Here is a 23,487-nt window from a genome sequence, read left to right on the forward strand (position 1 = left end):
GAACAATTTCCAATTTTGAACTTGGTCTCCATGACAACCAGCATGCATGTAGGCCTTAATACTTGTCCCCCATGTAATTTGGAGCATAACACACAGGTACGGTGCGTGTGGGGGCCCTAGGGCACCCCAAATGCATGGCAACGGCCCGTACATGCATGCCTACGCTCTCCATCACTTTTGGTCTGCACGCGTATGCGTACTCGTAGTGGTACGGACCGAACACTCGCATCTACGCTCACTATCACTACGGGTACGCATACGCGTGCAGACCCATAGTGATAGTGAGCGTAGATGCGAGTGTACGGTTCGTACCACTACGGGTACGCATACGCGTGCAGACCCATAGTGATAGTGAGCGTAGATGCGAGTGTACGGTCCGTACCACTACGGGTACGCATACGCGTGCAGACCCATAGTGATAGTGAGCGTAGATGCGAGTGTACGGTCCGTACCACTACGGGTACGCATACGCGTGCAGACCCATAGTGATAGTGAGCGTAGATGCGAGTGTACGGTCCGTACCACTACGGGTACGCATACGCGTGCAGACCCATAGTGATAGTGAGCGTAGATGCGAGTGTACGGTCCGTACCACTACGGGTACGCATACGCGTGCAGACCCATAGTGATAGTGAGCGTAGATGCGAGTGTACGGTCCGTACCACTACGGGTACGCATACGCGTGCAGACCAAAAGTGATGGAGAGCGTAGATGCGAGTGTACGGTCCGTACCACTACGGGTACGCATACGCGTGCAGACCCATAGTGATAGTGAGCGTAGATGCGAGTGTACGGTCCGTACCACTACGGGTACGCATACGCGTGCAGACCCATAGTGATAGTGAGCGTAGATGCGAGTGTACGGTCCGTACCACTACGGGTACGCATACGCGTGCAGACCCATAGTGATAGTGAGCGTAGATGCGAGTGTACGGTCCGTACCACTACGGGTACGCATACGCGTGCAGACCCATAGTGGTACGGACCGTACACTCGCATCTACGCTCACTATCACTATGGGTCTGCACGCGTATGCGTACCCGTAGTGGTACGGACCGTACACTCGCATCTACGCTCACTATCACTATGGGTCTGCACGCGTATGCGTACCCGTAGTGGTACGGACCGTACACTCGCATCTACGCTCACTATCACTATGGGTCTGCACGCGTATGCGTACCCGTAGTGGTACGAACCGTACACTCGCATCTACGCTCACTATCACTATGGGTCTGCACGCGTATGCGTACCCGTAGTGGTACGGACCGTACACTCGCATCTACGCTCACTATCACTATGGGTCTGCACGCGTATGCGTACCCGTAGTGGTACGGACCGTACACTCGCATCTACGCTCACTATCACTATGGGTCTGCACGCGTATGCGTACCCGTAGTGGTACGAACCGTACACTCGCATCTACGCTCGCCATCACGATGGGTACACATACGGCAGCACTCCCACAGTGATTTGGGAACATGCACAGGCCCTCTCAGCAGCAGTATGGCGGATTTTACACATCACTGTGGTGATAGGCGACACACATGTCGGAATAGGGCGGACATACTTGTCCATGGATGGACATACTTGTCCAGGAATGGACACCAAGGCATCGTCTGTGCATTACCACATGTGTTGGGCACAGGTGTCACAGGCTGTGATGTGGAACATGCCTCCTGAGTGGAGAAGGCACCAGATGTATGATGAGATGTGTACATGTGTACTGTGTGAGGGTGCAATGTGTGCCAGGCATGCCCTTGACTCCTTTGACATGTGTGCATGTGGGACTGCGCACTTGGGGTGAGCGTCACTGGCATGGCACGGACACCAACACACGGAAGTGTCCCATGATGCCCGGTACAGGGGTCATGACACATGACTCATCACTACCCACAGTGCACAATGTGACTATGCCATATATGTGTCCGGGATTTACATCGGGTTGATGTTGTTGCACCCTCAAAAGCTGCAGCCGTTGCAGCAACCGACATGTGGCTGTGTGTAGATTGTCATTGCACACTGTTCCCAACACCATGCCACATGTGTTACCGGATGTGAGGTGCACATGTATGCAAGGGACACGGAGTAGCGTGACAAGGCCATGTCAGCAAACTCACAAGGAATGTGTGGGGAGTCATGACATGTGCACCTTCATGGCAAGGTGTGTGGGCTGGACTAGTGTAATGTCATGTGACCTGTGGCTCAAGTGTTCCGCTGCCAGTCTCTGCAATCAGCATCACACTTCTGCTGATGTGTGGGTGTATGTCACTCCTGTCTTGCGTCGGGCAGTGCACTTGCACTGGGACACAGCTATTCCCATGGCGTGGCATGGGGAGGTTCTCAATCACCGTGTGTAGCTGGGTCTTGGAAGGTGTGTCACCTTGCATCCATACGTGTCCTGGGCATGTAGCACATGCCTGACTCCCTATGTGGCATGTGTGTATTGGCAGATTTACATGTGCTCAGTAGACATGAGTTGTTCTCGTAGTGCACTCACTCTTCCTTGTCACTTCCAAATTACTGCAGAGCGCCTCCTGTTGCCCGAAGAATTCCAGACTTGGCCACCATGCAGGAGAATGACAGGATCCGGCTCTACCGCTTCACCCAACCGTTGATTCTGGAGCTGACGGCGAGACTGGCACCACACCTGCAACCGCAGCACAGGTATCCTACGGCACTGACACCCCAGCTGAAGGTAATGGCTGCCCTACATTTCCTTGCCACGGGTACCTTCCAATATACCATAGCTCATGTTGGTGGCATGTCCCAGAGCATGTTCAGCGGTGTGCTGCATGATTTCTTGGAGGCCATGTTGATTCACCTGGATGACTTCATCAAGTTCCCAACCCCTGAACAGATGACTGAGGTCAAACGTGGTTTCTATGCCCTGGGAGGGATGCCCCATGTCATTGGGTCCATAGATGGGACACATGTAGGTTTGGTACCACCACACGCACGGGAGGTGGCGTACCGCAATCGGAAGCACTACCACTCCATCAATGCCCTTGTGGTGTGTCTGTCCAACATGGTGATTTCACATGTCTGTGCTCGTTTTCCAGGATCAGCACACGATGCCTACATCATGAGGCGTAGCGGGATGCCTGATATGATGATGCAGCTGCGCAACGAACGTGCATGTGTTGTTGGTGGGTACAGTCTGTCTGTCCTGTATTCTGTTTGGCCGAGCAGCACTACCGCTTCGCCAGTTCTAACGATATCCATGTGCTTTCCATTTAGGGGACGCTGGCTATCCCAACATGCCTTGGCTGCTGACACCTCTCCGCAACCCCATCACGCCGGCCCAGCTCCGCTACAACACCGCCCATGGCCGGACAAGGCGAGTGATAGAGAGGACGTTTGGCATGCTGAAGAGCCGATTCCGGTGCCTCCACAAGACCGGCGTCGCACTCCCATATGCCCCGGCGAAGGTCTGCAAGATCTTCATGGTCTGCTGCATGCTGCACAACATGGCAGTTGAAAGAGCTGTGCCCCTCATCCTGGATCAAGATGACGAGGACCATCCACCCGTGGAGGACGAAGGGCTTGGCAATGGGGCTAGTGATGTGGAGGATGTGGAGCCGCAAGAGGACATCCGGACTCGGCTCATACGCGACTTCTTTGCTTAGTGGTGAGTACCAGGGTCTGAGTGTGCACGCATTGGTCCCCGTGTGGCATGCGTTGTGATGTGTGTCTCCACCTGCATGTATGGCACGTGGGTCAGAGGTGTGTGTGGGTGTGTCACTGGAGTGATGGTGGCAGTGATGGTAGTATTTCCCCAGGCATAATTGTGACCTAGCATGTTGTCATACATACATGTGTCGAGTAAATGCACATGCAAGTGGCTGTGCTTCTTGTGGCTGACTTCTTGTGTGTCTCTCTTCCCCAGGTACCTGCGCATGCCGTTTGCTGGTTGCATTGTTGTGGCACTGCTATTCCTCATGGACATGGCATCGTGGGCTGACTCAGCGTTACAGGCACGGACACGTTTGGAAGTCTCCATGGGGTAAGGGATGCATCTGGGGTGTATTGGGTGTGGCAGTTGTTCACGATGTGTGCACACTGCCCCGGTCGGGGTTTGGGTCCTCTGCAGACATGTGGCATCCCCATGGGACACGACATGCAGCTGGGTACACCTGAATAGATGGGCTGCCTGGTTGTCAGTCATCAGTGATGGGATGGTGGATTGTGATGAAGGCATCAATGTGTGTGACACTGCCCTCGGACACATACGGTTAACATTGTCTTGACATGGCGTGGGACTTCCACATCAGCGGATGTATGGTGTATGGCAGGCTCTCCGTGAGCAGCTGTGGGTATTTAGCTATTATCCGACACTTGTGTGCCAGTTCCATGGCTATCACGCATTTGTGCTGCAGAAGGGGGGTGCCAGTGTTGGAGCCACATGTTACTCCACATGATGTGTTCATGTGTACTTCAAGTTGCCTCTGCAATCCCAAACACATGACTATTAAAGGTGTCCCTATGCCTCCAAGGTGCCTCTTCTCAGTCAATGCTGGTGTGTTGGCACGGTGCATCCTGCATGTCTGGCATGGTATTCCCTGATTGTGGCTATGTGTCAATGTGTCGAGTGGCAAGATGCAAGCTGTGTGTGTGTGCTGAGACTGTGTAATGGGCATGATGTCCATGACTGTGTGGGTATTGTGACATGTGCCATCCCCATGCATCCAACGTTGTCCATGACCCCATTCTCTGCATCCACCGGACTCAAGCTTGCAGGACATGGTTCTGCCACCTGTCTACACGTACCTGGGTGCCCCCCAGGACACGGGCCAGGATCCCTGACCTCTGCGCATGACTGTTGCTGTACTCAATGTGTCTGTCAGCACGGTTGTTCGGCCACCCCCTCAGCTGGTTCTGACCATCACGGGTGTGTATGGTGCTCCATGTCTGTCTTGCCTAGAAAACTGTGACCCATGTGTCCTGTGCCAGACTCAGGCCCCAGGGTGTGGATGGTTGAAGTGAACAGATGACTCAGGCATGTTTAGACTGTACAAGACACATGTTAGGTAATAATGCTACCAGCAGGCATCTACTCTTAATAGTGTGATTTATTATTGGGGGGGGGGCCAAGTGAGGGCCTTTCCGGGATTAGGGAATCCAAAGTTCAGTAGGGGAGTTGGTGTCCTTGCCATTGGAAATCCTCAGAGTCCATGCCACAGTCTTTGTCAACATTGGTCAGCCAGTGACCAGCAGGGCCATGTGGCAGAGAATGTCTCTTGATGCTGTGATGCTGTTGCTCCAGTGGGCCAGGTGCCAGGCCAGGTGTCCTGGGAGATGGTGATGTAGCAGCCACCCTCACGGTCCTTTCCGTGGACGACCCGGCTTCCTGCGGGGAACCTCAGCAGCAGGCCGTGACGACGTCTGGGATGCTCCGTCGGATGTTTCCTCCTCCTCCTCATGATCCCTCCCTGTGGGTGGTGATGTTCTCCGCCTTCTGGCACAGGGAGGGTCGGCCATGGTGTCGGCCATCCGACGGAGTTCAGCGTGAATCCCCTGGGACGCCGTCACTTGCTCAGCCTGTCTGTCCTCCATCCTCCGTTGGTGTAGCTGTAGACAGGCTATTAGCTCCGCATGTTGCTGGGCCTGCTGGACCTTGATCCCCTCGAGGACGGACACAACCTGGGCCATGCCCGTGGTGTCCTGCCGGTATGAGTCCAGGATGTTACGGACATGGGAAAATACCGGATCCCCAGCCAACTGGTCAGGCTCGTGCCTCCGCCGCTCTCCACTCCCACCACCCCTGCCCACTTGCGTCTGGCCTGCACTTGTGGGCACATGGGGTCTCCGGGACCCCTGAGGGGTGGCATTGGCGTTGTCGCCTGCCTCCTCCTGGGTGCCCGGGACACCGTGTCCCTCCTGGCGAGCCTGGCTGCATTGTGGTGTTGGGGCAGGGATCCTGGGTGTCTCCTGGGATGTGGCAGGAGTGGGGGTGGTGGTTGGCACGGTTGTACCTGACGCAGGTGCTGCAGGTGGTTGGACACCAGAGGGGCCAGGTCGGTCGGGGTCGTCCGCAGAGTGGTGAGAGTGGTCGCTGCCGGTGGGATCGGTCTCCTGCAGATCCGGGTCCTGTGAGTGTTCCCCCCCAGTGTTGGGGGGTGCAGCACGACGTTGACCTGTGTGTGAGAGAGACAATGTTACTTTTGATCCATGCAACATCCATGTTTCATCCGTTACAAAGTTGGCACATTTCCTCTTGGAATTAGGATCTGTCTTGCATTCCACTCACAGTGCACTTGTGCATGTGTGTGTCCCTTGGGCACCAATTTGGCCCCTTTAACTATGTGTGGCACAGTCTTACTTGCTGCGTCAAGTGTGACTGCAGTCAGCAGTGGAGTGTGCATGTGTGCCGAGCTATGCGTTTGCGCCTTCCTTGTAGCACTGTACATGTGCACATGGAGTGGATCCACACACTCATATGATGCAGGTGGCTGTCCTTGTGCTCGTGTACAGGTTGTAACATGGCCCTGCGTTTTGCCATGATGAAGAGGGGGGGTTCTGGCACTGGGCACCCTTGTCTACATGCACGCAGTCCACCTGCTGACGAGCAGACATTCCCACACACCAAAGGACTGATTTGCTCTCCCTGTGTCTCCCTCCTTCTCTGTCCCCCTCTCCCTCCCTCTCTGTCCCCCTCTCCCTCCCTCTCTGTCCCCCTCTCCCTCCCTCTGTGTGTCAGCCTCCTCCCTCTGTCCATCTTCCTGTGTCCCCCTCCCTCTCTGTCCCCCTCTCCCTCCCTCTCTGTCCCCCTCTCCCTCCCTCTGTGTGTCAGCCTCCTCCCTCTGTCCATCTTCCTGTGTCTCCCTCCCTCTCAGTCCCCCTCTCCCTCCCTCTGTGTCCCCCTCTCCCTCCCTCCGTGTGTCACCCTCTGTCACCTTGGCCCAGCTTCCTGGGCACACACTGTTAGCAGATCTTTGAGTGGCCCTTGGCCTGTTGATGTGAGTTTGTTTCTGATCTCCAGGCACCCATTTTGTCTGCTGTGTGTCTGTGCGCTGCTGCTGTGGTGGTGTGTGCTGCCACTCTTTCACACTGTTGGCTGTTCATTAGCTGCTGACATGTGCAAAACAGTGCCTTCACCCCCATGTGTTGATGCAAGGCATCCGCCATTTGCTGGCAAGTCATTCCTGTGTTGGGACACAGTGTTTGTCTGGCTGTGACCTAGGCCATATGGGCAGAGGGCATTGTTGTCTGCTTTGGAGTCGCACTATGTGATTCTTGGTGCCCACCCTCCCGCCATCCGGGTTACCGTGTCATGTGTTGTTGTCTTCTGTGGCCTGTGACTTGACATTGTCCAGCTGGGTGCATGGGGCATGGTGGCAGCAGTGGCATGTGCCTGCTCATGGAGTGTGGTTGAGTAATGCGATGGCTTGTGGTGTTTGCGTGCCTGTTATTAATTTTGGTTGTGGTTGCAGTTCCCCCCATGTGAGGTGCGTTGTTTGTGTACTCACCCGGGTCTCGGAGTCCTTCTACTCCTTCAACTGCCTCCACCGGCAGTATGGCCATCACCCTCTCCTCCCAGGGATGGTACTGTACGGGTCTGCGGGAGGGCCCTCCTCCGGTGGCGTTGGCCTGGTCGTGTTCCTCCTGTCTCTTGGCTCTGACCCTCCTCCGCAGATCGTACCACCTGTTCTGGCAATCCTGCTTGGTCCTCCTGGTGTCCGCAACAGCATTCACAGCATCGACGATGGTCTGCCACATGGCTGTTTTGGCTGCCTGGCTGGTGCTTCTGACCAATGTTCCAAAGATCTGTGGCTCGACTCTGAGGATTTGATCAACAAGGACCTCCAACTCTCGGTGACTGAACTTTGGATTCTTGGTAGTGGGCATGGTGAGGGGTGTGGGTGGGGATGGTGTGGGTGTGGGGGGTGTGTGGATGTTGGGGGGGGGTGTGGATGGTTGTGTGTGTGTGTGAATGTGATGAGAGGGTGTTTGTGAGGGTGGTCGTGTGAAGGTGTGCAAGTGTAAGATGTGGTGTCGCTTGTAGTCTGGTTCTGTGGTGTCTGGCAGCAGTGGGTCTGTTGCAAAGGCTCATGGTTTGTGTGTGTGGGCCCTTTTTATTGGTCCATGGGTGGGTGTGGCAGTGTTTGAATTTTGGGTGGGTGTGTTATAAGGAGTGGTGGTGTATTGGGCCTCTGTTTGTTTTTGACAGTTGCAGGTCAGTGATTGTGTTATTTTAGTGGTTGTTGGCCATGTTTAGTGGCTGTGTGCCTTTCGAATGGTGTATTGTTGAGTTGTTTTGTTTTGTCCTTGTTGTGTACGTGCGTTTTGAGCGTGTGTGCGGTGTGTACATGGGCCATTTGGTTGTACGATTTGGTCCTTGTGTGTGGCTTTGTACGACTCGTACATGCGGTTGTGATGTTGGGGCATGGGGTGCGCTCCGTACTTAGGAGGTTGTGTTGGGGGTGCGCCAGGAACGTACTGGGGTGGGGGTACGACTGGAACGTACTGGGGTGTACATAGACGGTGGTACGACACGTACAGGGGTGGGGGGGTGTACATTGACGGTGGTACGACACGTACTGGGGTGGGGGTACGACTGGAACGTACTGGGGTGTAGGTAGACGGGGCTGTGACACGTACTGGGGTGGGGGTGTGGCTCGAACGTACTGGGGTGTAGGTACACGGGGGGTACGACACGTACTGGGGTGGGGGTGCGACTGGAACGTACTGGGGTGTACATAGACGGTGGTACGACACGTACAGGGGTGGGGGGGTGTACATTGACGGTGGTACGACACGTACTGGGGTGGGGGTACGACTGGAACGTACTGGGGTGTACATGGACGGTGGTACGACACGTACAGGGGTGGGGGGGTGTACATTGACGGTGGTACGACACGTACTGGGGTGGGGGTACGACTGGAACGTACTGGGGTGTACATAGACGGTGGTACGACACGTACAGGGGTGGGGGGGTGTACATTGACGGTGGTACGACACGTACTGGGGTGGGGGTACCACTGGAACGTACTGGGGTGTACATAGACGGTGGTACGACACGTACAGGGGTGGGGGGGTGTACATAGACGGTGGTACGACACGTACAGGGGTGGGGGGTGTACATTGACGGTGGTACGACACGTACTGGGGTGGGGGGGTGTACATTGACGGTGGTACGACACGTACTGGGGTGGGGGTATGACTGGAACGTACTGGGGTGTACATAGACGGTGGTACGACACGTACAGGGGTGGGGGGGTGTACATTGACGGTGGTACGACACGTACAGGTGTGGGGGGGTGTACATTGACGGTGGTACGACACGTACAGGGGTGGGGGGGTGTACATTGACGGTGGTACGACACGTACTGGGGTGGGGGTACGACTGGAACGTACTGGGGTGTAGGTAGACGGGGCTGTGACACGTACTGGGGTGGGGGGGTGGCTCGAACGTACTGGGGTGTAGGTACACGGGGGGTACGACACGTACTGGGGTGGGGGTGCGACTGGAACGTACTGGGGTGTACATAGACGGTGGTACGACACGTACAGGGGTGGGGGGGTTTACATTGACGGTGGTACGACACGTACTGGGGTGGGGGTACGACTGGAACGTACTGGGGTGTAGGTAGACGGGGCTGTGACACGTACTGGGGTGGGGGTGTGGCTCGAACGTACTGGGGTGTAGGTACACGGGGGGTACGACACGTACTGGGGTGGGGGTGCGACTGGAACGTACTGGGGTGTACATAGACGGTGGTACGACACGTACAGGGGTGGGGGGGTTTACATTGACGGTGGTACGACACGTACTGGGGTGGGGGTACGACTGGAACGTACTGGGGTGTACATAGACGGTGGTACGACACGTACAGGGGTGGGGGGGTGTACATTGACGGTGGTACGACACGTACAGGGGTGGGGGGGTTAACATTGACGGTGGTACGACACGTACTGGGGTGGGGGTACGACTGGAACGTACTGGGGTGTACATAGACGGGTGGGGGTATACATATCCGGGGGGTACGTGTCGGACGTACGGGGGCTGGGGGGAGTGTTGGGCGCGTATGCGGGCACATGTCTCCATGGTTGCTATTGGTGTTCGGTGCGGACGGTGTTTTTTCCATACGGTTGTAGGCTCGGACGCACGGGATGGATCGTGATTCCTCGGTCGGACTTGGATTTTTACGTTTGTAAGGTAAATCGTCCGAGGACGTGTCGGACACATTTTCCGACCCGAGGACGTGTGGGGAATGATTCCCGGTGCGGGTCGTATGGACTTTTTACCATGCGAATCGTGATTGCCAGTTCGTACGGCACTTGTACGATTCGTACGGTAAAAAGACCCGATACGAGTCGCACGGGGGAATTTTTTACCGGATCGTGATCGGCACCTAACTGTCTTTGCAGACATACTCTATGGTTTGTGCAAATGAGCACTTTAGAATAATTGTTTAGGATGAAATCAACATCGAAGAGTTATCCCTAACTCATATATTAGGTTTCCGAAGTTTATAGAAGGTGTTCATGCAGCTTAAAGAACGTTTCCAAAACCGAGCTCCAGTCGGGCAATCCCGGGCTCTAGTCTACTCTCCCAAATAAGGAACAGCAGATACCAGTCTATAACATTGGCAAACTCTGCTTTACCTGCCAGTGCTCAGCGAGAAAACAACTGCTGCTCTATCCGAGCAGAATTACAAAGCGCTGCAGCATCCAAAAAACCTGCTGCAATCCGACACACTCCTGCCCTGCTGCGAGCAGCAACACGGAGGGCCGACAAAGCAGCCAGGATACATTTTGTTTGGAAGAAAAGTCTGTATTGCAGGAAACTTTGATCTTAGGAGAAGCCAGAGAGAGAGCAGGCTGCAAGGAGAGGCAGAGCTAAATGCCGAGCACAAGAAGCATGAGCTCGCCCTTCTTTCTACTTCCGCTTCTAACTTGGGCCGCTACAAACCTATCCGACCTACGCTCTGGTTCTCTTAGGACCCTGACATTTTGTACTTGAAACACCCATATAATCAGTATTTTTGTACCTTTTGATCCTGCAATCCCGCACTCAAGTCTAGTTACTCCTCGGCGGGCCTGCATCACTAGGGGTGAGCACCGATCGTGGCAGTAAATTCAGCTCCTCAGGAGGTAGGCGGAGTTTTGGCCAAACTTTGCACTCCTAGCAGAGTGCGGAGTAGGAGCGAAGTTTACCGCCCACCGTTAGTTTGTAAACAAGTATAATCTCCTAGAAACTAATCTGCCCTGTCACAGTTGCAAATGTGTGGCAAAAGACATTGTGTGAGAGTCTAGGCCTAACTGGGACACATGACACCTCTAGGGTGGGTACTGGAACCCTGTACAAGGGAGGAGAGGTTCTGCTATCTGGGTTTTTGGTTGATAGGGGCACTGTGGGGTCGTTTGCAGTAGGGCACATCGTAACTGGTGCAAAGATGCGTAGGGTTACCCCTGGGAAAGTTTTCCCTATTGGTCTGGGAGAGGCCAATAGTCATCCCTTACCCCCAGGCTAGTGCCAGGCATAAATGCGGCACCCCTGGGCATGCTCTTCAGAACACTACTGGATCTGTGGAAGACACAATACAGACTGCACCCACTGTTGTGACTTATTAGGGGAAACGTAGGGGCTGCACCTGCTCCCACGTGTCCCCAGGACAAAGAAGTGGACTCCAAGGGTCAGTTGGCTGATGGCCTGTTAAAAACCACAGGGACAGAAAAGTTGCACGAAGCCCACTTTCCTGAAAGAGCCTAGATTACCAGTTACAACGGCACCTACCCTGGACCCTGCTGATGATTTCTGTGGAGTGAGTACTGACCCCAATTGCTGTTCTTGTGGTCCTGGAACCCTTGGCTGATGTAAGAGCGCCCTCCTCCTCCCTAACCCTAAAACCTGGGACTTTGAAACTTTTTCAAGGACTTTTGTCTAGAGAACTGACAGAAGACTGGGACCAACTTGTCAAGCCCATCCACTGAGGGTCCATCTCCGGTGGGACTGACTTCACCACAGCCCCTGTTACGCTCTTCTCCACAGCTGCAAATCTGATACAGCAGACCCGACTCACATCCGACGATGTCAAACCCTCTTTGGCAATTGCCTGGCCCCACTTAAGGAATCAGACTTGCACAAAAGAGTCCAAGTCTGAAGGTAGAAATCTTCACCAGACCTGACACGAAGCAGCATCAGATGCATGTCGAAGACTTCCTGGGTGCTATTCCCCAACATTTCCCGCTCTGAGCTTTTGCTATCTTCATCAACGGCTCCACTGAGATCTCATCTTTTGGCAACACGTCGTCAACAACACCATCTTCTGATCCAGCCTGCTGTCTTGCACTGCTGAAGACTCTACCTTCTCAGTCAGAAGGTAACTATTTGACTGGGACCAACCTGGGCATAGTATCTGACCCGTGCTTCATTAAGGTTGGCCATAAACCTTATCTATGTCTTAGTCTTAAACGACCCGTTGTCTGCAGCTGGCACTTTGCACTTTTTGGCATTATTTTTATTTACAACTTTAAAAACTCATATCTAAGGTTCCCCTTAGTGGATATATGTTGTTTTTGTGTAATTCTATTCATGTAAAATGTCTCTATTTTTATAAACTGGAGTGGGATTTGATTAGTTTTGTGTTTTTGACTTTTTTTTGGTCCTTCTAAATGCTTTACACATTTTCATAAGTTAAGCCTGTCTACTCTATGCCATAGCTAGCAGGAGTTGAGCTCAAGTTTAAATCTCTACTGGACCTAACAAGGAATGTGCCATTAATGCTTTTGGTAGTCTACCACCCACCCCAACAAATAATACTCTTTCTCACACACTATACCTGCCACCATCCTCACCCACAATCACAGAACTAATGCGACATCTATCTGCTAACCTACCAGCACAACAATGGCGTGTTCTGCACAATCAGGGTCTACCATGGGCAGTCAAGAGAAGGAAGAGAGCAGCGATACAGCAGCAGAGGCATAGGTGTACTGTAGAGAGGGTCAAGGAGGAGTGGAAGGGCTAGGGTTGTGGGTGGGAGTTGAGAGATAGGGACTACTAAAGTGGAAAGCAATCACAGGGTAATAATCCTTCAGTCCAGAAAAAGCTTGTAGGCATTTGCAGAGGAAGCTGTCAAACCATAATGGGCCTTGTAAAGAGCTTTATTCCAGATTTCTGGGTCTCTTTAGTGCTCTTCTCATCTCAAAACTCCAGGCACAAAAATCTAGACAAGAAACAATTGTAGTCCCTTGGTTTAATTCAACAGTTAAGTTATTTTGTCTGGTTACCCATTCTTTATTGATTTTCAGTGCATAACGCAAGAACATGATACATGAAACATGCTGTATCAAGAAATGGAAGTAGGCGTATCCTGTATGATCAGGCATATCCAAGTATATGTCCATCATATGCACACCTGAATCCAAAACGTGTCTACCCTATGGCATCTGCCTTGGTGCAGAGAATACCATATACACACACCCTCAACCAGAAAGTGCAAAGAAACTTTCAACAGCCTCGTACCCTTCCAAGGAATACCCACACTACTGGAGGGTGAGCAAATTAGAGAGCGGGTAGGCTGAGGTAATGTATGGTAAGACATCACCCCTATCCAGTTACTGCTCAACAAGAGGAAAGACAGAGGTAAGAAAGGAACACCCACCATCCTCCAGTTGACAGACTCACTGTTTGTGTTCATCCTTCCTGAATATAAGTGAGTCTCTCCTGAGAAACCTGCGGTACTAGTGGGAGTCGGTAGAGAAAGTGAAACCAGTGTACCTGTGCTGTCCCCCGTAACCGTGCTGCTCCCCCATAGCAGGCGTGCAATCAAAAAGTGTCCCCAGCTGCAGGCGAATTTCTTGAGTAGGTCGTTCAGCCTATAGATGATCGGTTCGTATGAGTCCACCTAGTAAATCACTTGGACCCATGTTTGTATGTCCGGTCGTGTGGAGTTCTCCAGGGCCTGATTATGCAGAACTTATCTGTTGTCAGGGCAGTGGCAAACCTTCTAGTCATGTGATGTGCAATCTCTGGGAAGTCTACCATATCATATATTAGGATTGTCTAATCAGTAAACAGGCCCTGAAGTCCCAGGACACGTGCCATGTGCCCACAGAATGCTCCCCAAATGGATGTCAATGCCGAGCATTCACAAAGAATGTGGACGATATCGCACCCTGACTGGTTGCCTCCAGCACTTTGTCCCAGGTAAGAGCCCCATGTCATGTAACCATTTGGGGGCCAGTGCCACCTGTTAAAAATGTGAAAGTGGCTGAATTTAAAGCACGCCTCCTTCAAGGCTTTATCATGGATGGCCTTTAAGTCAATCCAGCCATTGACCTAGTAGTTATGATGCAGGCGGTCATCTCACCAATTCTTATATCCATATGATGTGGGACTGGAGAAACTCTTATCGGTGAACGGTTCGTAGAGGCTGACACCATTCCCCTATAAGTTCCCCACCTGGAAAGGACAGGAGCGTAGAGTCCCGAGCAGTGATGGGCTTAGTGAGCGGGGACAAGTGAGCCTTCCCGGGAGGTGGAATTCATCCTGAGCCTCCCCGAAGGCCTTTACTGTGGCAAGTACAAGACGTTGGTTGATAATATGGATGTTTCTGGATATGAAATGGGTGCTGATGGATTCTTGATTTCCTATGCAAATCTTACTGTTACCCCAAATGAGCTGCCTCTTGGGAAAAGGCTACCTTCTTGTCCCGATCATCCCCAAACTAACCAGAGGATTTGGGCCAGTGTTCTGTGGTGGAAAGTGAAAGAGTGGTGGGGTATAAAACTCACTTGATCTCTGTGTATCAGTGTGGGTAGATAAAGTCTGGGGCAATTAGACAGCACTTTCACCACGATTTTTACATCTGTATTTATTATTATTATTATTATTATTAATAATAATGCTTGCAGAGTGCATCTGACAACCTACGGGTAACAGGCGCTATGATATTAGTGTCTCGCTGATTGTGTAAACGGTGTCACTGCCTGCAGAGGAATTAGGAGGTGCATGCTCGGGGATAGAGCCAGCTTCTTATCCTTTTTCTAAACTGCAGGATATTATCTATTTGTCTAATGTCAGATGGAATTTGATTCCAGAGGCGAGAGGCTGCCGTACCAAATGCCCTGCCTCCAGATTTGACTTTCCTTATTCTAGCCACCTTCACCAGATTGGCCGACGAAGAGCGCAACACTCGGGGAACTATTCCTGCAAGGCTTTGGGGCCTTGTCCATGCAAGGCCCTAATCACTATACACAGCGCCTTAAATTGTATCCTCTGCGAAACCGGAAGCCAGTGATGCTCAGAGAGTGCCTGTGAGGCGGAGAAACGGCGAGGTTTCCGTAGTGCCAGTTTGGCCGCCATGGTCTGAATTCTCTGCAATCTTTCGATCAGATATTGTGGTGATTCCAATAACAGAGCATTACAATAGTCGAATCTACTAAGAATGGTACTTTGGACTATTAATATTCTGCCTGTTTGGAGAACATCAGGAACATTTTCCGAAACGCTCTAATCAGGGAAAAGCAACTACCAACTGTTGTATAACATGTTTTTCTAGTGTCAATTTATTGTCGAACATGACTCCCAAATTGCGTACCATATCACTGGGACCCACTGAGCTAGTAGTGGACGTAGGCCAAAAATTGGACGGAAGGGTAAGAGGTATTCTTCCTGCTGTATAATGGAAGATCTCCATCTTATCGGAATCAAATTGAAGCGAGTTCTCCCTAAGCAAAGTTTCTATATCCTGCAAACAGGCATGAAAGGCTTCTAGGGATACTGATTGCTCACCCTATAGAGATAGGATGAGCTGGTTATCATCTGTGTAATTCACTAAATTAACGCCATAGGACCGTATGATGGCAAATAGGGGGCTCATATAGATGTTGAATAAAATAGGGCTAATCGCCGATTCTTGCGGGACACCATGCAGGATGTTTAAGAACTAGGATCGAAAGGTGGGGAGGGCTACTGCCTGTTGACGAGTGGCTAAATACGATTGAAACCACTTTAAGGCAGTGCCCGCCACCCCCACCTCTTCAAGCCTGGACAGGAGAGTCCCGTGGTTTACCGTATTGAATGCAGCAGACAGGTCGAGGAGAACCAATATGGCAGACTGTCCCCTGTCTGCACGCATCCGTAAGTCATCCATGACGGTCACCAAGGCAGTCTCCGTTCCATGTCCTGGACAAAAACCAAACTGCACCTTATCCAGAATATTGTTTATCTCTAAGAACTGAGATAGTGTTTTACTAACGACTCATTCCAGGATTTTAACTGGATATGGCAGAAGAGAGATGGGTCTGTAATTCTCTAAACAGGCCGAATCAAGTGACGCTTTCTTCAGGAGAGGCGTCACCACCGCCTGCTTCCAGCTAGTTGGTACTGACCCACTCCTCAATGATTGATTACAGATGTGTCGTAGAGCCTGAAAGAGTTCAGGGGCCAGCTCCTTCCAGATTTTGTGTGGCAATGGATCCAAAGGGGAACCTGAGGATACTCCCATGGCCATAGTACTAAATTCTTCCATAGAACGTTCATTGAAGTGATCTAAAGAGAAGGATTTTTCCATCCCTGCGCGTCTCACAGACGGTGACTCCTTAGATGTTAAACCTAAGTTGAACCCATCGATAATATTGCTGATCTTATTCCCAAAATAGTTTTCCAATCTATCGCATAGTTCCTGACTGGGTACAATCTCATTCTTTGAGTAGTTGGGATTGACCAGATTATCTACTATCCTGAACACATTCCGAGTATTGTTTTGTGCCTTTAGCATAGAATTTACAAAGAACTCTGTCTTTGCCCGCAAAACTTGTTTCTTGTACTCTTCAATGGCTGTCCTCCAGGAAATTGTTTCCCCATCTGCATAATCCCTACGCCATTTCCTTTCCGCCTGCTTGCAGCCCAGCTTTAGATTCCTGAGCTTCTCATTGAACCACGGGGCTGACGGTCTGCCTAGTTTCTTGTGGTTTTTGACTGGGGCAATTCTATCTAGTCTGGAGGATATTTCTTCGCAGTATGTTGCGTAATTTTCTTCCACCAGTTTATTTGCATCGCAACGTTTGGTAGCTAAAAACACCGCAGAAACCGCTGCCTTTTTCAAAATGCCCTTCCAGTCCCTGCTTTGAAAATACCTGACATTCTTAGGGTTTGGTTTATTCAGCCTAAAATTATATAACTGAAAAATGATCAGGTGGTGGTCCGACCAACACACCGGTAGGGTCTCAACTGGTCCTAGTATCTGTTCTTTAGAAAACACTAGGTCCAGTATATGTCCCCCCTTATGTGTGGACTCCATGATCCATTGTTGCAAGTTTTGGGTTTCGCAGGTTTGAATGATATTATAATAGCCTGGATCCAGAATTCCATTAGGCCACAGATTAAAATCCCCTACATCGAGCAGTCTGGAATGGGTCAATGGCAGATTGCTCAGGACTTCAATAAAACCCTTGCTGCAAGAGAGGACTAGCTGTTCTCGGGGGTCTATAACTGACTATACTAGTAAGTATTTGTCCTTTGGGTTCTTTCACTCGGAATCCCAACAGTTCAATGCCCCCTGGCTCATCAATGTTGAAAGGGGCAAAGTCCCAAATTTCTTTGTATATGACCCCCACCCCACCTCCTCTGCCACTTAAACGAGGCTTATGGAAGGCCTTGCATCCAGGTGGACAGGACAGGCCCAGTTCCAAATTCAAGTTTCAGTCATGAACAACACATCCAGTTCATGCGTTTCTATTAGCAGTTGGGTTTCCAGGTAGTGCTTAGGCAAAGACCTTACATTACATTAAATTAACAGAGGGATAGTTTTGTAGTTTGACCAATCAAGGGGACCTTTGTAGGTTTCGGTATCGAGACAATCTTGGCCCTGTTAGCGTCTGGAGAAATGGGGCTAGTCGATGCTGACTCATTCTGTAGTATTCCTCTGGATAGCCATCCAGACCCACCGTTTTGTTATACAGGAGGTCCTTAATGACCTCGTGTATTTCATCCGGTGGTTAGTCAAAATATCGAGTTTTAAATTTCGACGTACAAGTATATCGAGTTGTTAATATCGTAGGTAAAGAATATCGAAGTCAAGAATATCGATGGACAGAATATCGACCCCAAGGTAAGTATTAACGAAGTTAATAATATCGAAGTCATTAATATAGATGTAAGTAATATCGTAAGCAAAAATTTCGATGTCAATAATATCGATATTTTATTAGTGTAATGTATTTTAATATGTATTTTATTTGTATGTTAAAGATTATTGTAATTTATTTTAATACATTTAAAAATAAATGTTTAGAGATTAATAATTATTCAAAATTTAATTTAGCGTTTTAGTATCAGAGCGGGTTGTGGGTTTATAGGGAAATAGGGTGGGAAGTAATTTAATTATAATTAATGAATTAATATGAATTGTTTAATTGGTATTTATGATTAATTAATTGTTAATTAATTATTAATTGTAAATTAAATATATTAATTGATTAATTAATTGTTAATTACTTATTAATTGTAAATTAATTTTATTAATTGGTTAATTATATAAGTTATAATTAGTTTAATATTAATATTTATTTAGGGGTATTGTTAATTAATTAATTGTTAATTACTAATTAATTGGTGATTTAATTTTATTAAGTGATTAATTGATGATTAAATTAAATATGTGAATTTGTATGTGTAGTGGGTTGTGGGTTTATAGGGGAATAGGGTGGGATGTAATTAAATTAAAATAATTAATGACAATTTTTATTTATTTGTAATTAATAATAATTAATTGTTAATTAATTATTAATTGGTAATTAATTTTTATTAGTACGTTAAATATAGTAAATATAAATAAATTATTATTTCATGTTATTTGTTGTTATTGCTAATTAATGTATTGTTAATTAATAATTAATTTGTGAATAATGGTAATTGGGTAGTTAATATGTATAAATTAGTGAATAATAAGTATATTAATTATAAAGAATGTATTATTAATTGTAAATAATAGATTAATTGATATTTAAATGTATTGTGTATTTTGTATGTGTAGTGTGTTGTGTGTTAAAGGGGGAATAGTGTGGGATGTCATTTAAAGTTATTTATTTAAATATTTATTTTAAATAATAGGTATTTAATAATAATTATTTTGTAAATTAATTATTAACATGCTATTTTTTTATAACTAATTATTTAATTGGTTATTATGTTTATAGAATCCTTATGCTATCCAGTGCTTTCCCAACTGTTTTACTATCTGGAGTGGAAATAGTAATTTTTACCCCTACCCTATCCAGCGCTTTCCCTACTGTTGCACTCTCTGGAGTTGGAATAGTAATTTTTACCCCTACGCTATCCAGCGCTTTCCATGCTGTTTCACTTACTGGAGTGGGAATAGTAATTTGTACCCCTACGCTATCCAGCGTTTTCCCTACTGTTGCACTCTCTGGAGTTGGAATAGTAATTTTTACCCCTACGCAATCCAGCGCTTTCCCTACTGTTTCACTTACTGGAGTGGGAATAGTAATTTGTACCCCTACGCTATCCAGCGTTTTCACTACTGTTGCACTCTCTGGAGTGGGAATAGTAATTTTTACCCCTACGCTATCCAGCGCTTTCCCTACTGTTTCACTTACTGGAGTGGGAATAGTAATTTGTACCCCTACGCTATCCAGCGTTTTCACTACTGTTGCACTCTCTGGAGTGGGAATAGTAATTTTTACCCCTACGCTATCCAACGCTTTCCCTACTGTTGGACTCACTGGAGTGGGAATAGTAATTTTTACTCCTATGCTATCCAGTGGTTTCCCTACTGTTGCATTCTCTGTAGTTGGAATAGTAATTTTTTTTCTTACCCTATCCAACACTTTCCCTACTGTTGCACTCTCTGGAGTGGGAATAGTAATTTTTACCCTTACGCTATCCAACGCTTTCCCTACTATTGCACTCTCTGGAGTTGGAATAGTAATTTTTACCCCTACGCTATCCAACGCTTTCCCTACTGTTGCACTCTTTGGAGTTGGAATAGTAATTTTTACCCCTACGCTATCCAGCGCTTTCCCTACTGTTTCACTTACTGGAGTGGGAATAGTCATTTGTACCCCTACGCTATCCAGCGTTTTCACTACTGTTGCACTCTCTGGAGTTGGAATAGTAATTTTTACCCCTACGCTATCCAGCGTTTTTCCTACTGTTTCACTTACTGGAGTGGGAATAGTAATTTGTACCCCTACGCTATCCAGCGATTTCACTGCTGTTGCACTCTCTGGGGTGGGAATAGTAATTTTTACCCCTACGCTATGCAATGTTTTCCCTACTGTTGCACTCATTGGAGTGGGAATAGTAATTTTTACTCCTAAGCTATCCAGCGTTTTCACTACTGTTGCACTCTCTGGAGTGGGAATAGTAATTTTTACCCCTACACTATCCAACGCTTTCCCTACTGTTGGACTCACTGGAGTGGGAATATTAATTTTTACCCCTATGCTATCCAGTGGTTTCCCTACTGTTGCATTCTCTGTAGTTGGAATAGTAATTTTTTTCCCTACGCTATCCAACACTTTCTCTACTGTTGCAGTCTCTGGAGTGGGAATAGTAATTTTTACCCTTACGCTATCCAACGCTTTCCCTACTATTGCACTCTATGGAGTTGGAATAGTAATTTTTACCCCTAAGCTATCCAACGCTTTCCCTACTGTTGCACTCTTTGGAGTTGGAATAGTAATTTTTACCCCTACGCTATCCAATGTTTTCCCTACTGTTGCACTCTCTGGAGTGGGAATAGTAATTTTTACCCTTAAGCTATCCAACACTTTCCCTACTATTGCACTCTCTGGATTTGGAATAGTAATTTTAACCCTACGCTATCCAACGCTTTCCCTACTGTTGCACTCTTTGGAGTTGGAATAGTAATTTTTACCCCTACGCTATCCAACATTTACCTTACTGTTGTTTTAGTTGGAGTTGGACTAGTAGTTTTATTGTGTCTGATATTTAATATGTTTTGTATTATTTTAGCTATTGTAATATATCATTAATAATAAAAATTATTCACATTAAAAATATTGATTATTATTTGCTATATGTAATTATTAAATATTTATTAATGTTATTGTTTTATGTGTATAGATGTATTGGTAATTTTTAAAAACATTTAATAATTTATACGTTACAGAAATTATTATTAAAATTAATTATTAAGTAAGTATATATATTATATATTATATGTATATGTTTAATTAAAGTTTTATTAAATTATATATATTAATTATACATTTTAAATATTATACAATATATTTAATTATGTTTATTTAATTTCTAAGTATTATTTGGTTTATTTTACATATATTTTTAAAGTAAAAAAAAACGATATTTATAATAACGATATTTTTGACATCGATATTTAATTTTCGATATTTTTGTACTTACCATGTTGTAGATAGGATGTCGATATTCTTGGCATCGATATTTTTGTTGCGATATATTTGTAGGTCAATTTTCTGTCTGTCGAAATTATGTCATACAACCATTTCATCCTTAGTGATGTCCTGGTCTAACATGTCATTGGTGTTATGTGTGGTTAGGTATAGGGAGGTGAAAAATTAAAGCTACCTCATCTGACAAAAATTCTGTGTCTCTGGACATGTAGAGATGGGATGAGTAATCCCTGAAAATGTTTACAATGTGGACAGGATGGATTGACATTTGTCCTGTCCCATTTTGTATCACAGGTATGGTCCTATGGGCATCTTGCTTTCTGTGCTGAAATGCCAGGAGCCTCCTGACTTTTTTCCCTCTCTGGTAGTGTTGTTGCTTGAGGCAGAACATGGCTTTCTCTGCTTGGGAGGTAAACAATTGGTTTAGTTTTTGTTTCGGCAGAATAAACTCATGTAACATAGGCAGATGATGGGTTGTGTGAAACTTGTCTGCCAGTTTGACCTGAGCTTCCAGTTGGGTCAGAGCACCCTTCACTTTCTTTTTATATATTGTGAGGTTTCTCATGATTTCTCCTCATATGGAAGCCTTTTCTGCTTCCCACACTAATTGCACCAACCGCACTGTGTTCTCATTTTCTGGCAGGTATATCTGAGACATGGACACAAGTTTATGTTTATCCAAGAGTGGTTGTAGTGGGACATATTAAATCGCCACTGGCCCAGTGAGGGTGCCACAAGGCAGAGGTTCAACGGGATCGTTGTCACATCATGTCACATCCCGTTCGGTACAATAACAATGTCCACTATTTTGCTCAGCGGACAGGCCAAAGTCAGAAAATAGTAAATGCGGGAGATTGTCCCATGGGGTAGCAACATGAATCTATACTCCTAATTATCAAAAAAAGACTGATAGGTAGTTGTGTTTTCTAGGAGGGAAAGAACCGCGCATCAATAAGGACAACGTGTCTATACCTGACAATAATGAGCATAAATAATTTTGTTGCTATAGTTACAGCGGGGTGCTCAAGTAGCTTCGAACACCTACTAACTAGAGGTGCTGTCAGCACGTTATATGGTAACTTGCATATCAATATACAAGAAAAAGAGCTATTACAGCACACCCATTACTATGTATACCAATCCAAAAAAGTGTTGGACAAATACTAATCACAGTCTGAATCAGTATATTTCTAAGCACATGAGGATAATGCAATAAGATAAATGGTATGCAGAGCATTAAGATTGTCCACGAGTGTTATCAGTTGATATATCTTTTTATTAGTTTCTAAAAGGTTCCCAGCACACGATTTAGCCGACACGTGTTTCGTCTGTACTCAGACTTTTTCAAGGTTGGAAGAATAAATTTTACACAATCAATGTGCTAAATATATACAAAATGATTTTTTGATTCAAAACACCTAGTACAAAATGATAAAATACCTCACAACATTCAATGTTATCTGAAACATTATAATTAAATAGAGAAAGAAAGGACCTTACACTACATCACAAAATCTATTTGAAATTTGAATCAGTTACAAAACAGTAAGAATTCTACTGATATGATACATAGGAAGAAGAGATCAAAAGACAACCAGTGTTTGAATCCTTAGAATAAAGAGGAAAGAAAAGTGTGACTAGGATTATAGTCTCTAGAAGAAAGAAGAAAGAAAAGTACAACTAGGACCATACTCTTGTGTACATGCAAAACTTAGAAAAGATGGTAACAGAATTGAGTGATGTGTCTTTGAAAAAAGAGAGGTTAAACTGAGTTGTGTACCCAAACACCATGGACCCAAGTGAAAAAGTCCAAAACCCACCAATATGGGAATAATGAAGCAGTAAAGTCCAATATGGATCTGTCCAAGTAGCACGTCCGATTGCATGTTCAAAAACCCAAAATGTTCATATGATGTACCCGATGGTCTAGTTGCACAAGATAAAAAGATTCAATATATCTTTCCTCGAGACAAACATTTAAAATTAGAGTCAACTGCACAAGGAATAACATATTAGAAGGGCCTGGCATATAATGGCAAAAAGGCTTATAGATGTGTGCCAAACATGTCTAAAAGACAATTAAAAATGGCCTAATAACGAAACATTGGAGCATGAATATAT

Source organism: Triturus cristatus, chromosome 2_1, assembly GCF_964204655.1.
Source record: "Triturus cristatus chromosome 2_1, aTriCri1.1, whole genome shotgun sequence".
NCBI lineage: Eukaryota > Metazoa > Chordata > Amphibia > Caudata > Salamandridae > Triturus > Triturus cristatus.